This window comes from Dendrobates tinctorius, unplaced genomic scaffold, assembly GCF_039654945.1.
Source record: "Dendrobates tinctorius isolate UK_male_01 unplaced genomic scaffold, ASM3965494v1 ptg000254l, whole genome shotgun sequence".
In the NCBI taxonomy this organism is placed as follows: domain Eukaryota; kingdom Metazoa; phylum Chordata; class Amphibia; order Anura; family Dendrobatidae; genus Dendrobates; species Dendrobates tinctorius.
In genome coordinates, this window is record NW_027361921.1 from 4,387,828 (window position 1) to 4,403,895 (window position 16,068).

The window sequence follows — 16,068 nt, forward strand, 5'->3', positions numbered from 1 at the left end:
ACTAAGCCAAAGGACATAAAGGTGAGATACATTGGATAAACGGATTAGAGATGCATAGAAAGGATGCATTTCAAAACTAAATCAACTGGTTTTACATTGTCATGCTTGAAGCCATCTTTCTTCCTTTATATCTCTTAGGTAGAAGAGATTTTTAATCTCACAATTGCACTATCAGTCGCAAGTGAAACACCTATTTTTAAGATAGGAAGCTTCTTTGTGAGGAGACGAAAACAAGGCACTGCTGAGATTCGAACTCAGGATCTCCTGTTTACTAGACAGGCGCTTTAACCAACTAAGCCACAGCACCAGAAGATGGAATGCATTTGAAATCCAAGGAAGATTGAAGCACCAATCGAACATTCAACTGGTTAGCGCAGCAAAATAATATTGAGCTTGAGTTCCATTCCACGTAGAGCAGAAACATGGAATAAGATTTCAATCTCAGTCATAACACTTAAGAAGCCAAGTAAATTTTGAAGAGCATTCATTTAAAAGACTGACAAATTTACAGAAGCTGTATCGAGGACAAAGGCTTTGAAGTTTTGCAATTGAATGAGCCATCTTTTAGCACAGCTGAAATTTGGGACTTGTTTTGCTTCCAAGTTATGACACAGAATAGACAGATTGAAGAAATGCCATGGCAAAACCAAAAGGAGGAAAAATTATGACTAATTGATATTAAAAACCTCAGCACTGGTTCATTTCTGATAGAGTTTTCCCCAAGCTAACTTCAAACAACAGGCACTGTAGTTGACGAGATAAGGCAACTCTGACAAAAGCCAACATACAATCTTCAGTGAAAAAACACTGACTGGTAAAAACCCTCTCAACATCTTCCCACCTAAACGCACGGGCGCTATGTAGATGAGGTGGACGAGTGGTTAAGGTGATGGACTGTTAATCCATTGTGCTCTGCATGCATGGGTTCGAATCCCATCCTCGTTGGATTAATCTGCTTCTTCTTTCGTGTTGAATGGTTTGGTTTTCATTTTTAACCCAAGCGGTGGACACTTCAAGCATGAAAGTTTACAATACTCCTGTGCTGCTATCAAACTTTGCAGAGTCAGATCTGTAAATCCACTCGTTTTAATTTGTAAAGCTTGATGCCATCCTATATTCTGTAAAGAAAATTATATCCTCTAATTCCTTTTAAAGTGTTTCAACAGCAGACAATTTTTTTTCTCAATTGCACTATATTAGGGCTGTGGGAAATTAATATTTGATGACAAACAAGAGTAAAAGTCCTCTTTTTGGGGTAAAAACCCACAAAATGAGATGAAGAATAGAAAGCACTGCTGACATTCAAAATCAAGATTTTCCTTTTACTAAATAGGCTCTTTGACCAACTAAGCCAAAGGACAAACAGGTGCGAAACATTAAAAAGCCTGCTTAGAGAGTTAAACAGCCCTAAACTGAGATAAAGAAGGAAAAGGACTGCTGGCATTCAAATTCAAGATTTTCCATTTACTAAATAGGCTCTTTGACCAACTAAGACAAAGGACAAACAGGTGTGATACATTAGAAAGCCTGCTTAGAGAGTTAAACAGCCAACAAACTGAGATAAAGAAGGAAGAGGACTGCTGGCATTCAAATTCAAGATTTTCTGTTTACTAAACAGGCTCTTTGACCAACTAAGACAAAGGACAAACAGGTGTGATACATTAGAAAGCCTGCTTAGAGAGTTAAGAAGCCCCAAACTTACATAAAGAAAGAATAGCACTGCTGGCATTCAAATTCAAGATTTTCTGTTTACTAAACAGGCTCTTTGACCAACTAAGACAAAGGACAAATAGGTGTGATACATTAGAAAGCCTGCTTAGAGAGTTAAGAAGCCCCAAACTGACATAAAGAAAGAATAGCTGGCATTCAAATTCAAGATTTTCTGTTTACTAAACAGGCTCTTTGACCAACTAAGCCAAAGGACATAAAGGTGAGATACATTGGATAAACGGATTAGAGATGCATAGAAAGGATGCATTTCAAAACTAAATCAACTGGTTTTACATTGTCATGCTTGAAGCCATCTTTCTTCCTTTATATCTCTTAGGTAGAAGAGATTTTTAATCTCACAATTGCACTATCAGTCGCAAGTGAAACACCTATTTTTAAGATAGGAAGCTTCTTTGTGAGGAGATGAAAACAAGGCACTGCTGAGATTCGAACTCAGGATCTCCTGTTTACTAGACAGGCGCTTTAACCAACTAAGCCACAGCACCAGAAGATGGAATGCATTTGAAATCCAAGGAAGATTGAAGCACCAATCGAACATTCAACTGGTTAGCGTAGCAAAATAATATTGAGCTTGAGTTCCATTCCACGTAGAGCAGAAACATGGAGTAAGATTTCAATCTCAGTCATAACACTTAAGAAGAGAAGTAAATTTTGAAGAGCATTCATTTAAAAGACTGACAAATTTACAGAAGCTGTATCGAGGACAAAGGCTTTGAAGTTTTGCAATTGAATGAGCCATCTTTTAGCACAGCTGAAATTTGGGACTTGTTTTGCTTCCAAGTTATGACACAGAATAGACAGATTGAAGAAATGCCATGGCAAAACCAAAAGGAGGAAAAATTATGACTAATTGATATTAAAAACCTCAGCACTGGTTCATTTCTGATAGAGTTTTCCCCAAGCTAACTTCAAACAACAGGCACTGTAGTTGACGAGATAAGGCAACTCTGACAAAAGCCAACATACAATCTTCAGTGAAAAAACACTGACTGGTAAAAACCCTCTCAACATCTTCCCACCTAAATGCATGGGTGCTATGTAGATGAGGTGGCCGAGTGGTTAAGGCGATGGACTGCTAATCCATTGTGCTCTGCATGCATGGGTTCGAAGCCCATCCTCGTCGTATTAATCTGCTTCTTCTTTCGTGTTGAATGGTTTGGTTTTCATTTTTAACCCAAGTGGTGGACACTTCAAGCATGAAAGTTTACAATACTCCTGTGCTGCTATCAAACTTTGCAGAGTCAGATCTGTAAATCCACTCGTTTTAATTTGTAAAGCTTGATGCCATCCTATATTCTGTAAAGAAAATTATATCCTCTAATTCCTTTTAAAGTGTTTCAACAGCAGACAATTTTTTTTCTCAATTGCACTATATTAGGGCTGTGGGAAATTAATATTTGATGACAAACAAGAGTAAAAGTCCTCTTTTTGGGGTAAAAACCCACAAAATGAGATGAAGAATAGAAAGCACTGCTGACATTCAAAATCAAGATTTTCCTTTTACTAAATAGGCTCTTTGACCAACTAAGCCAAAGGACAAACAGGTGCGAAACATTAAAAAGCCTGCTTAGAGAGTTAAACAGCCCTAAACTGAGATAAAGAAGGAAAAGGACTGCTGGCATTCAAATTCAAGATTTTCCATTTACTAAATAGGCTCTTTGACCTACTAAGACAAAGGACAAACAGGTGTGATACATTAGAAAGCCTGCTTAGAGAGTTAAACAGCCCTAAACTGAGATAAAGAAGGAAGAGGACTGCTGGCATTCAAATTCAAGATTTTCTGTTTACTAAACAGGCTCTTTGACCAACTAAGACAAAGGACAAACAGGTGTGATACATTAGAAAGCCTGCTTAGAGAGTTAAGAAGCCCCAAACTGACATAAAGAAAGAATAGCTGGCATTCAAATTCAAGATTTTCTGTTTACTAAACAGGCTCTTTGACCAACTAAGCCAAAGGACATAAAGGTGAGATACATTGGATAAACGGATTAGAGATGCATAGAAAGGATGCATTTCAAAACTAAATCAACTGGTTTTACATTGTCATGCTTGAAGCCATCTTTCTTCCTTTATATCTCTTAGGTAGAAGAGATTTTTAATCTCACAATTGCACTATCAGTCGCAAGTGAAACACCTATTTTTAAGATAGGAAGCTTCTTTGTGAGGAGACGAAAACAAGGCACTGCTGAGATTCGAACTCAGGATCTCCTGTTTACTAGACAGGCGCTTTAACCAACTAAGCCACAGCACCAGAAGATGGAATGCATTTGAAATCCAAGGAAGATTGAAGCACCAATCGAACATTCAACTGGTTAGCGCAGCAAAATAATATTGAGCTTGAGTTCCATTCCACGTAGAGCAGAAACATGGAATAAGATTTCAATCTCAGTCATAACACTTAAGAAGCCAAGTAAATTTTGAAGAGCATTCATTTAAAAGACTGACAAATTTACAGAAGCTGTATCGAGGACAAAGGCTTTGAAGTTTTGCAATTGAATGAGCCATCTTTTAGCACAGCTGAAATTTGGGACTTGTTTTGCTTCCAAGTTATGACACAGAATAGACAGATTGAAGAAATGCCATGGCAAAACCAAAAGGAGGAAAAATTATGACTAATTGATATTAAAAACCTCAGCACTGGTTCATTTCTGATAGAGTTTTCCCCAAGCTAACTTCAAACAACAGGCACTGTAGTTGACGAGATAAGGCAACTCTGACAAAAGCCAACATACAATCTTCAGTGAAAAAACACTGACTGGTAAAAACCCTCTCAACATCTTCCCACCTAAACGCACGGGCGCTATGTAGATGAGGTGGACGAGTGGTTAAGGTGATGGACTGTTAATCCATTGTGCTCTGCATGCATGGGTTCGAATCCCATCCTCGTTGGATTAATCTGCTTCTTCTTTCGTGTTGAATGGTTTGGTTTTCATTTTTAACCCAAGCGGTGGACACTTCAAGCATGAAAGTTTACAATACTCCTGTGCTGCTATCAAACTTTGCAGAGTCAGATCTGTAAATCCACTCGTTTTAATTTGTAAAGCTTGATGCCATCCTATATTCTGTAAAGAAAATTATATCCTCTAATTCCTTTTAAAGTGTTTCAACAGCAGACAATTTTTTTTCTCAATTGCACTATATTAGGGCTGTGGGAAATTAATATTTGATGACAAACAAGAGTAAAAGTCCTCTTTTTGGGGTAAAAACCCACAAAATGAGATGAAGAATAGAAAGCACTGCTGACATTCAAAATCAAGATTTTCCTTTTACTAAATAGGCTCTTTGACCAACTAAGCCAAAGGACAAACAGGTGCGAAACATTAAACATTAAAAAGCCTGCTTAGAGAGTTAAACAGCCCTAAACTGAGATAAAGAAGGAAAAGGACTGCTGGCATTCAAATTCAAGATTTTCCATTTACTAAATAGGCTCTTTGACCAACTAAGACAAAGGACAAACAGGTGTGATACATTAGAAAGCCTGCTTAGAGAGTTAAACAGCCAACAAACTGAGATAAAGAAGGAAGAGGACTGCTGGCATTCAAATTCAAGATTTTCTGTTTACTAAACAGGCTCTTTGACCAACTAAGACAAAGGACAAACAGGTGTGATACATTAGAAAGCCTGCTTAGAGAGTTAAGAAGCCCCAAACTTACATAAAGAAAGAATAGCACTGCTGGCATTCAAATTCAAGATTTTCTGTTTACTAAACAGGCTCTTTGACCAACTAAGACAAAGGACAAATAGGTGTGATACATTAGAAAGCCTGCTTAGAGAGTTAAGAAGCCCCAAACTGACATAAAGAAAGAATAGCTGGCATTCAAATTCAAGATTTTCTGTTTACTAAACAGGCTCTTTGACCAACTAAGCCAAAGGACATAAAGGTGAGATACATTGGATAAACGGATTAGAGATGCATAGAAAGGATGCATTTCAAAACTAAATCAACTGGTTTTACATTGTCATGCTTGAAGCCATCTTTCTTCCTTTATATCTCTTAGGTAGAAGAGATTTTTAATCTCACAATTGCACTATCAGTCGCAAGTGAAACACCTATTTTTAAGATAGGAAGCTTCTTTGTGAGGAGATGAAAACAAGGCACTGCTGAGATTCGAACTCAGGATCTCCTGTTTACTAGACAGGCGCTTTAACCAACTAAGCCACAGCACCAGAAGATGGAATGCATTTGAAATCCAAGGAAGATTGAAGCACCAATCGAACATTCAACTGGTTAGCGTAGCAAAATAATATTGAGCTTGAGTTCCATTCCACGTAGAGCAGAAACATGGAGTAAGATTTCAATCTCAGTCATAACACTTAAGAAGAGAAGTAAATTTTGAAGAGCATTCATTTAAAAGACTGACAAATTTACAGAAGCTGTATCGAGGACAAAGGCTTTGAAGTTTTGCAATTGAATGAGCCATCTTTTAGCACAGCTGAAATTTGGGACTTGTTTTGCTTCCAAGTTATGACACAGAATAGACAGATTGAAGAAATGCCATGGCAAAACCAAAAGGAGGAAAAATTATGACTAATTGATATTAAAAACCTCAGCACTGGTTCATTTCTGATAGAGTTTTCCCCAAGCTAACTTCAAACAACAGGCACTGTAGTTGACGAGATAAGGCAACTCTGACAAAAGCCAACATACAATCTTCAGTGAAAAAACACTGACTGGTAAAAACCCTCTCAACATCTTCCCACCTAAATGCATGGGTGCTATGTAGATGAGGTGGCCGAGTGGTTAAGGCGATGGACTGCTAATCCATTGTGCTCTGCATGCATGGGTTCGAAGCCCATCCTCGTCGTATTAATCTGCTTCTTCTTTCGTGTTGAATGGTTTGGTTTTCATTTTTAACCCAAGTGGTGGACACTTCAAGCATGAAAGTTTACAATACTCCTGTGCTGCTATCAAACTTTGCAGAGTCAGATCTGTAAATCCACTCGTTTTAATTTGTAAAGCTTGATGCCATCCTATATTCTGTAAAGAAAATTATATCCTCTAATTCCTTTTAAAGTGTTTCAACAGCAGACAATTTTTTTTCTCAATTGCACTATATTAGGGCTGTGGGAAATTAATATTTGATGACAAACAAGAGTAAAAGTCCTCTTTTTGGGGTAAAAACCCACAAAATGAGATGAAGAATAGAAAGCACTGCTGACATTCAAAATCAAGATTTTCCTTTTACTAAATAGGCTCTTTGACCAACTAAGCCAAAGGACAAACAGGTGCGAAACATTAAAAAGCCTGCTTAGAGAGTTAAACAGCCCTAAACTGAGATAAAGAAGGAAAAGGACTGCTGGCATTCAAATTCAAGATTTTCCATTTACTAAATAGGCTCTTTGACCTACTAAGACAAAGGACAAACAGGTGTGATACATTAGAAAGCCTGCTTAGAGAGTTAAACAGCCCTAAACTGAGATAAAGAAGGAAGAGGACTGCTGGCATTCAAATTCAAGATTTTCTGTTTACTAAACAGGCTCTTTGACCAACTAAGACAAAGGACAAACAGGTGTGATACATTAGAAAGCCTGCTTAGAGAGTTAAGAAGCCCCAAACTGACATAAAGAAAGAATAGCACTGCTGGCATTCAAATTCAAGATTTTCTGTTTACTAAACAGGCTCTTTGACCAACTAAGACAAAGGACAAATAGGTGTGATACATTAGAAAGCCTGCTTAGAGAGTTAAGAAGCCCCAAACTGACATAAAGAAAGAATAGCTGGCATTCAAATTCAAGATTTTCTGTTTACTAAACAGGCTCTTTGACCAACTAAGCCAAAGGACATAAAGGTGAGATACATTGGATAAACGGATTAGAGATGCATAGAAAGGATGCATTTCAAAACTAAATCAACTGGTTTTACATTGTCATGCTTGAAGCCATCTTTCTTCCTTTATATCTCTTAGGTAGAAGAGATTTTTAATCTCACAAATGCACTATCAGTCGCAAGTGAAACACCTATTTTTAAGATAGGAAGCTTCTTTGTGAGGAGATGAAAAAAAGGCACTGCTGAGATTCGAACTCAGGATCTACTGTTTACTAGACAGGCGCTTTAACCAACTAAGCCACAGCACCAGAAGATGGAATGCATTTGAAATCCAAGGAAGATTGAAGCACCAATCGAACATTCAACTGGTTAGCGCAGCAAAATAATATTGAGCTTGAGTTCCATTCCACGTAGAGCAGAAACATGGAGTAAGATTTCAATCTCAGTCATAACACTTAAGAAGCCAAGTAAATTTTGAAGAGCATTCATTTAAAAGACTGACAAATTTACAGAAGCTGTATCGAGGACAAAGGCTTTGAAGTTTTGCAATTGAATGAGCCATCTTTTAGCACAGCTGAAATTTGGCACTTGTTTTGCTTCCAAGTTATGACACAGAATAGACAGATTGAAGAAATGCCATGGCAAAACCAAAAGGAGGAAAAATTATGACTAATTGATATTAAAAACCTCAGCACTGGTTCATTTCTGATAGAGTTTTCCCCAAGCTAACTTCAAACAACAGGCACTGTAGTTGACAAGATAAGGCAACTCTGACAAAAGCCAACATACAATCTTCAGTGAAAAAACACTGACTGGTAAAAACCCTCTCAACATCTTCCCAACTAAACGCACGGGCGCTATGTAGACGAGGTGGTCGAGTGGTTAAGGTGATGGACTGCTAATCCATTGTGCTCTGCATGCATGGGTTCGAATCCCATCGTCGTCGGATTAATCTGCTTCTTCTTTCGTGTTGAATGGTTTGGTTTTCATTTTTAACCCAAGCGGTGGACACTTGAAGCATGAAAGTTTACAATACTCCTGTGCTGCTATCAAACTTTGCAGCGTCAGATCTGTAAATCCACTCGTTTTAATTTGTAAAGCTTGATGCCATCCTATATTCTGTAAAGAAAATTATATCCTCTAATTCCTTTTAAAGTGTTTCAACAGCAGACAATTTTTTTTCTCAATTGCACTATATTAGGGCTGTGGGAAATTAATATTTGATGACAAACAAGAGTAAAAGTCCTCTTTTTGGGGTAAAAACCCACAAAATGAGATGAAGAATAGAAAGCACTGCTGACATTCAAAATCAAGATTTTCCTTTTACTAAATAGGCTCTTTGACCAACTAAGCCAAAGGACAAACAGGTGCGAAACATTAAAAAGCCTGCTTAGAGAGTTAAACAGCCCTAAACTGAGATAAAGAAGGAAAAGGACTGCTGGCATTCAAATTCAAGATTTTCCATTTACTAAATAGGCTCTTTGACCAACTAAGACAAAGGACAAACAGGTGTGATACATTAGAAAGCCTGCTTAGAGAGTTAAACAGCCCTAAACTGAGATAAAGAAGGAAAAGGACTGCTGGCATTCAAATTCAAGATTTTCCATTTACTAAATAGGCTCTTTGACCAACTAAGACAAAGGACAAACAGGTGTGATACATTAGAAAGCCTGCTTAGAGAGTTAAACAGCCAACAAACTGAGATAAAGAAGGAAGAGGACTGCTGGCATTCAAATTCAAGATTTTCTGTTTACTAAACAGGCTCTTTGACCAACTAAGACAAAGGACAAACAGGTGTGATACATTAGAAAGCCTGCTTAGAGAGTTAAGAAGCCCCAAACTTACATAAAGAAAGAATAGCACTGCTGGCATTCAAATTCAAGATTTTCTGTTTACTAAACAGGCTCTTTGACCAACTAAGACAAAGGACAAATAGGTGTGATACATTAGAAAGCCTGCTTAGAGAGTTAAGAAGCCCCAAACTGACATAAAGAAAGAATAGCTGGCATTCAAATTCAAGATTTTCTGTTTACTAAACAGGCTCTTTGACCAACTAAGCCAAAGGACATAAAGGTGAGATACATTGGATAAACGGATTAGAGATGCATAGAAAGGATGCATTTCAAAACTAAATCAACTGGTTTTACATTGTCATGCTTGAAGCCATCTTTCTTCCTTTATATCTCTTAGGTAGAAGAGATTTTTAATCTCACAATTGCACTATCAGTCGCAAGTGAAACACCTATTTTTAAGATAGGAAGCTTCTTTGTGAGGAGATGAAAACAAGGCACTGCTGAGATTCGAACTCAGGATCTCCTGTTTACTAGACAGGCGCTTTACCCAACTAAGCCACAGCACCAGAAGATGGAATGCATTTGAAATCCAAGGAAGATTGAAGCACCAATCGAACATTCAACTGGTTAGCGCAGCAAAATAATATTGAGCTTGAGTTCCATTCCACGTAGAGCAGAAACATGGAGTAAGATTTCAATCTCAGTCATAACACTTAAGAAGCCAAGTAAATTTTGAAGAGCATTCATTTAAAAGACTGACAAATTTACAGAAGCTGTATCGAGGACAAAGGCTTTGAAGTTTTGCAATTGAATGAGCCATCTTTTAGCACAGCTGAAATTTGGGACTTGTTTTGCTTCCAAGTTATGACACAGAATAGACAGATTGAAGATATGCCATGGCAAAACCAAAAGGAGGAAAAATTATGACTAATTGATATTAAAAACCTCAGCACTGGTTCATTTCTGATAGAGTTTTCCCCAAGCTAACTTCAAACAACAGGCACTGTAGTTGACAAGATAAGGCAACTCTGACAAAAGCCAACATACAATCTTCAGTGAAAAAACACTGACTGGTAAAAATCCTCTCAACATCTTCCCACCTAAACGCACGGGCGCTATGTAGACGAGGTGGCCGAGTGGTTAAGGTGATGGACTGCTAATCCATTGTGCTCTGCATGCATGGGTTCGAATCCCATCGTCGTCGGATTAATCTGCTTCTTCTTTCGTGTTGAATGGTTTGGTTTTCATTTTTAACCCAAGCGGTGGACACTTCAAGCATGAAAGTTTACAATACTCCTGTGCTGCTATCAAACTTTGCAGAGTCAGATCTGTAAATCCACTGGTTTTAATTTGTAAAGCTTGATGCCATCCTATATTCTGTAAAGAAAATTATATCCTCTAATTCCTTTTAAAGTGTTTCAACAGCAGACAATTTTTTTTCTCAATTGCACTATATTAGGGCTGTGGGAAATTAATATTTGATGACAAACAAGAGTAAAAGTCCTCTTTTTGGGGTAAAAACCCACAAAATGAGATGAAGAATAGAAAGCACTGCTGACATTCAAAATCAAGATTTTCCTTTTACTAAATAGGCTCTTTGACCAACTAAGCCAAAGGACAAACAGGTGCGAAACATTAAAAAGCCTGCTTAGAGAGTTAAACAGCCCTAAACTGAGATAAAGAAGGAAAAGGACTGCTGGCATTCAAATTCAAGATTTTCCATTTACTAAATAGGCTCTTTGACCAACTAAGACAAAGGACAAACAGGTGTGATACATTAGAAAGCCTGCTTAGAGAGTTAAACAGCCCTAAACTGAGATAAAGAAGGAAGAGGACTGCTGGCATTCAAATTCAAGATTTTCTGTTTACTAAACAGGCTCTTTGACCAACTAAGACAAAGGACAAACAGGTGTGATACATTAGAAAGCCTGCTTAGAGAGTTAAGAAGCCCCAAACTTACATAAAGAAAGAATAGCACTGCTGGCATTCAAATTCAAGATTTTCTGTTTACTAAACAGGCTCTTTGACCAACTAAGACAAAGGACAAATAGGTGTGATACATTAGAAAGCCTGCTTAGAGAGTTAAGAAGCCCCAAACTGACATAAAGAAAGAATAGCTGGCATTCAAATTCAAGATTTTCTGTTTACTAAACAGGCTCTTTGACCAACTAAGCCAAAGGACATAAAGGTGAGATACATTCGATAAACGGATTAGAGATGCATAGAAAGGATGCATTTCAAAACTAAATCAACTGGTTTTACATTGTCATGCTTGAAGCCATCTTTCTTCCTTTATATCTCTTAGGTAGAAGAGATTTTTAATCTCACAATTGCACTATCAGTCGCAAGTGAAACACCTATTTTTAAGATAGGAAGCTTCTTTGTGAGGAGATGAAAACAAGGCACTGCTGAGATTCGAACTCAGGTTCTCCTGTTTACTAGACAGGCGCTTTAACCAACTAAGCCACAGCACCAGAAGATGGAATGCATTTGAAATCCAAGGAAGATTGAAGCACCAATCGAACATTCAACTGGTTAGCGCAGCAAAATAATATTGAGCTTGAGTTCCATTCCACGTAGAGCAGAAACATGGAGTAAGATTTCAATCTCAGTCATAACACTTAAGAAGCCAAGTAAATTTTGAAGAGCATTCATTTAAAAGACTGACAAATTTACAGAAGCTGTATCGAGGACAAAGGCTTTGAAGTTTTGCAATTGAATGAGCCATCTTTTAGCACAGCTGAAATTTGGGACTTGTTTTGCTTCCAAGTTATGACACAGAATAGACAGATTGAAGAAATGCCATGGCAAAACCAAAAGGAGGAAAAATTATGACTAATTGATATTAAAAACCTCAGCACTGGTTCATTTCTGATAGAGTTTTCCCCAAGCTAACTTCAAACAACAGGCACTGTAGTTGACAAGATAAGGCAACTCTGACAAAAGCCAACATACAATCTTCAGTGAAAAAACACTGACTGGTAAAAACCCTCTCAACATCTTCCCACCTAAACACACGGGCGCTATGTAGACGAGGTGGCCGAGTGGTTAAGGTGATGGACTGCTAATCCATTGTGCTCTGCATGCATGGGTTCGAATCCCATCGTCGTCGGATTAATCTGCTTCTTCTTTCGTGTTGAATGGTTTGGTTTTCATTTTTAACCCAAGCGGTGGACACTTCAAGCATGAAAGTTTACAATACTCCTGTGCTGCTATCAAACTTTGCAGAGTCAGATCTGTAAATCCACTTGTTTTAATTTGTAAAGCTTGATGCCATCCTATATTCTGTAAAGAAAATTATATCCTCTAATTCCTTTTAAAGTGTTTCAACAGCAGACAATTTTTTTTCTCAATTGCACTATATTAGGGCTGTGGGAAATTAATATTTGATGACAAACAAGAGTAAAAGTCCTCTTTTTGGGGTAAAAACCCACAAAATGAGATGAAGAATAGAAAGCACTGCTGACATTCAAAATCAAGATTTTCCTTTTACTAAATAGGCTCTTTGACCAACTAAGCCAAAGGACAAACAGGTGCGAAACATTAAAAAGCCTGCTTAGAGAGTTAAACAGCCCTAAACTGAGATAAAGAAGGAAAAGGACTGCTGGCATTCAAATTCAAGATTTTCCATTTACTAAATAGGCTCTTTGACCTACTAAGACAAAGGACAAACAGGTGTGATACATTAGAAAGCCTGCTTAGAGAGTTAAACAGCCCTAAACTGAGATAAAGAAGGAAGAGGACTGCTGGCATTCAAATTCAAGATTTTCTGTTTACTAAACAGGCTCTTTGACCAACTAAGACAAAGGACAAACAGGTGTGATACATTAGAAAGCCTGCTTAGAGAGTTAAGAAGCCCCAAACTGACATAAAGAAAGAATAGCACTGCTGGCATTCAAATTCAAGATTTTCTGTTTACTAAACAGGCTCTTTGACCAACTAAGACAAAGGACAAATAGGTGTGATACATTAGAAAGCCTGCTTAGAGAGTTAAGAAGCCCCAAACTGACATAAAGAAAGAATAGCTGGCATTCAAATTCAAGATTTTCTGTTTACTAAACAGGCTCTTTGACCAACTAAGCCAAAGGACATAAAGGTGAGATACATTGGATAAACGGATTAGAGATGCATAGAAAGGATGCATTTCAAAACTAAATCAACTGGTTTTACATTGTCATGCTTGAAGCCATCTTTCTTCCTTTATATCTCTTAGGTAGAAGAGATTTTTAATCTCACAATTGCACTATCAGTCGCAAGTGAAACACCTATTTTTAAGATAGGAAGCTTCTTTGTGAGGAGATGAAAACAAGGCACTGCTGAGATTCGAACTCAGGATCTCCTGTTTACTAGACAGGCACTTTAACCAACTAAGCCACAGCACCAGAAGATGGAATGCATTTGAAATCCAAGGAAGATTGAAGCACCAATCGAACATTCAACTGGTTAGCGCAGCAAAATAATATTGAGCTTGAGTTCCATTCCACGTAGAGCAGAAACATGGAGTAAGATTTCAATCTCAGTCATAACACTTAAGAAGCCAAGTAAATTTTGAAGAGCATTCATTTAAAAGACTGACAAATTTACAGAAGCTGTATCGAGGACAAAGGCTTTGAAGTTTTGCAATTGAATGAGCCATCTTTTAGCACAGCTGAAATTTGGGACTTGTTTTGCTTCCAAGTTATGACACAGAATAGACAGATTGAAGAAATGCCATGGCAAAACCAAAAGGAGGAAAAATTATGACTAATTGATATTAAAAACCTCAGCACTGGTTCATTTCTGATAGAGTTTTCCCCAAGCTAACTTCAAACAACAGGCACTGTAGTTGACAAGATAAGGCAACTCTGACAAAAGCCAACATACAATCTTCAGTGAAAAAACACTGACTGGTAAAAATCCTCTCAACATCTTCCCACCTAAACGCACGGGCGCTATGTAGACGAGGTGGCCGAGTGGTTGAGGTGATGGACTGCTAATCCATTGTGCTCTGCATGCATGGGTTCGAATCCCATCGTCGTCGGATTAATCTGCTTCTTCTTTCGTGTTGAATGGTTTGGTTTTCATTTTTAACCCAAGCGGTGGACACTTCAAGCATGAAAGTTTACAATACTCCTGTGCTGCTATCAAACTTTGCAGAGTCAGATCTGTAAATCCACTCGTTTTAATTTGTAAAGCTTGATGCCATCCTATATTCTGTAAAGAAAATTATATCCTCTAATTCCTTTTAAAGTGTTTCAACAGCAGACAATTTTTTTTCTCAATTGCACTATATTAGGGCTGTGGGAAATTAATATTTGATGACAAACAAGAGTAAAAGTCCTCTTTTTGGGGTAAAAACCCACAAAATGAGATGAAGAATAGAAAGCACTGCTGACATTCAAAATCAAGATTTTCCTTTTACTAAATAGGCTCTTTGACCAACTAAGCCAAAGGACAAACAGGTGCGAAACATTAAAAAGCCTGCTTAGAGAGTTAAACAGCCCTAAACTGAGATAAAGAAGGAAAAGGACTGCTGGCATTCAAATTCAAGATTTTCCATTTACTAAATAGGCTCTTTGACCAACTAAGACAAAGGACAAACAGGTGTGATACATTAGAAAGCCTGCTTAGAGAGTTAAACAGCCCTAAACTGAGATAAAGAAGGAAGAGGACTGCTGGCATTCAAATTCAAGATTTTCTGTTTACTAAACAGGCTCTTTGACCAACTAAGACAAAGGACAAACAGGTGTGATACATTAGAAAGCCTGCTTAGAGAGTTAAGAAGCCCCAAACTTACATAAAGAAAGAATAGCACTGCTGGCATTCAAATTCAAGATTTTCTGTTTACTAAACAGGCTCTTTGACCAACTAAGACAAAGGACAAATAGGTGTGATACATTAGAAAGCCTGCTTAGAGAGTTAAGAAGCCCCAAACTGACATAAAGAAAGAATAGCTGGCATTCAAATTCAAGATTTTCTGTTTACTAAACAGGCTCTTTGACCAACTAAGCCAAAGGACATAAAGGTGAGATACATTGGATAAACGGATTAGAGATGCATAGAAAGGATGCATTTCAAAACTAAATCAACTGGTTTTACATTGTCATGCTTGAAGCCATCTTTCTTCCTTTATATCTCTTAGGTAGAAGAGATTTTTAATCTCACAATTGCACTATCAGTCGCAAGTGAAACACCTATTTTTAAGATAGGAAGCTTCTTTGTGAGGAGATGAAAACAAGGCACTGCTGAGATTCGAACTCAGGATCTCCTGTTTACTAGACAGGCGCTTTACCCAACTAAGCCACAGCACCAGAAGATGGAATGCATTTGAAATCCAAGGAAGATTGAAGCACCAATCGAACATTCAACTGGTTAGCGCAGCAAAATAATATTGAGCTTGAGTTCCATTCCACGTAGAGCAGAAACATGGAGTAAGATTTCAATCTCAGTCATAACACTTAAGAAGCCAAGTAAATTTTGAAGAGCATTCATTTAAAAGACTGACAAATTTACAGAAGCTGTATCGAGGACAAAGGCTTTGAAGTTTTGCAATTGAATGAGCCATCTTTTAGCACAGCTGAAATTTGGGACTTGTTTTGCTTCCAAGTTATGACACAGAATAGACAGATTGAAGATATGCCATGGCAAAACCAAAAGGAGGAAAAATTATGACTAATTGATATTAAAAACCTCAGCACTGGTTCATTTCTGATAGAGTTTTCCCCAAGCTAACTTCAAACAACAGGCACTGTAGTTGACAAGATAAGGCAACTCTGACAAAAGCCAACATACAATCTT

General features: G+C 37.7%; 5 non-coding genes across 5 annotated transcripts; all 5 read right to left on the minus strand.

The window, feature by feature from the left end:
• Window positions 1-233: 233 nt before the first annotated feature.
• Window positions 234-307, minus strand: TRNAT-AGU (transfer RNA threonine (anticodon AGU)). Its single transcript has one exon. It is a non-coding gene; the product is annotated as a tRNA-Thr (tRNA).
• Window positions 308-2,142: 1,835 nt separating this feature from the next.
• TRNAT-AGU (transfer RNA threonine (anticodon AGU)) lies at window positions 2,143-2,216 on the minus strand. The gene has a single exon. It is a non-coding gene; the product is annotated as a tRNA-Thr (tRNA).
• A 1,692-nt stretch (window positions 2,217-3,908) lies between these two features.
• TRNAT-AGU (transfer RNA threonine (anticodon AGU)) lies at window positions 3,909-3,982 on the minus strand. The gene has a single exon. It is a non-coding gene; the product is annotated as a tRNA-Thr (tRNA).
• A 1,842-nt stretch (window positions 3,983-5,824) lies between these two features.
• Window positions 5,825-5,898, minus strand: TRNAT-AGU (transfer RNA threonine (anticodon AGU)). Its single transcript has one exon. It is a non-coding gene; the product is annotated as a tRNA-Thr (tRNA).
• A 5,793-nt stretch (window positions 5,899-11,691) lies between these two features.
• TRNAT-AGU (transfer RNA threonine (anticodon AGU)) lies at window positions 11,692-11,765 on the minus strand. Its single transcript has one exon. It is a non-coding gene; the product is annotated as a tRNA-Thr (tRNA).
• Between the last annotated feature and the right edge of the window lie 4,303 nt (window positions 11,766-16,068).